We start from the raw sequence: 905 nt of genomic DNA, 5'->3' as shown, positions 1-905 counted from the left end.
ACAATTGATGTATGTATGGATTGTGATAAAAGTTGTATGAGCCCCAATAAAATGATTTAAAAAAACCTCCCTGTTAATTGTGGTAGAGGGTCTTATAGATCAACCCTCTGGGCCATAATGATCTTTCATTAATATTGTCTTTGACTGGCACCCTGGTACTAATTTTTAAAGTCCTGTTGAGAGAAGGATATTGGGCCACTGTAGGCTGACTCCATATTGCAGTACTTGAATTCTTCACTTGTACAGAATCAATTCTTTCTTGGCTGGATGCTTTTTACATAAACAATGCAAGTTAATTGTCAGGGAATATTTACAATAATATTCCCTGAGAATGTCAGTCACAGGTTTGCCAGAGTAATGCATATCTTAATACAGCATATAGAGCAATGAGGTAGCTAGCAAGACCCTGTTTATCCGCCTACCAACAATGCAACAATCTTGGTACAGCTATCTCTGCTTCCTCAGACACCATAAATTTTCAGTCTTAAATTCCTCAGGTGACAGGATACAAGTGTGTCTGAGGTAGAGTCCAGTTCACCCACTGGATTTTCCGCATTGGATCTCACTGATGCAGTCTCTGGAGTATGCGGGGTAAGATCAATGCCCCAGCATTCCACAGCACCTGGCCTGGTACCGTAGGATGCACGTAGAAGCCTGGATCAACGTGGAACATTCAGTGCATACAATCAGGGACAACCCACAAAAGCATTTTTGTTCTCCCACCCCCAACTGGAGGTAGGTTCTCCCACTTTTCTTATAACAATCATCCATTTGTGTTCCCTCAAACATGTTTGCTCCCTTTCCCCTCACCTGACTTGCTTTCCCCAACAGTAGCCCTCATCCCTCTGAGAAGGCTGTTCTACATTATCTGGGAAGACATAGAGCAATGGTTCTCAACCTGTGGG

The 905-nt window shown here is 42.8% G+C and overlaps 1 protein-coding gene across 1 annotated transcript in view; it reads right to left on the bottom strand.

Moving 5' to 3' along the window:
- Positions 1-905, bottom strand: part of LOC101648312 (alpha-soluble NSF attachment protein-like) — a 93,744-nt gene that overhangs the window by 33,553 nt on the left and 59,286 nt on the right.

The sequence above is a fragment of the Echinops telfairi genome, unplaced genomic scaffold (genome assembly GCF_000313985.2).
Source record: "Echinops telfairi isolate 266 unplaced genomic scaffold, ASM31398v2 ScPeMD7_7469;HRSCAF=8507_1, whole genome shotgun sequence".
In the NCBI taxonomy this organism is placed as follows: domain Eukaryota; kingdom Metazoa; phylum Chordata; class Mammalia; order Afrosoricida; family Tenrecidae; genus Echinops; species Echinops telfairi.
The sequence above is the reverse complement of the archived record's forward strand: the minus strand, read 5'-3'. Positions and strand labels throughout refer to the sequence as shown.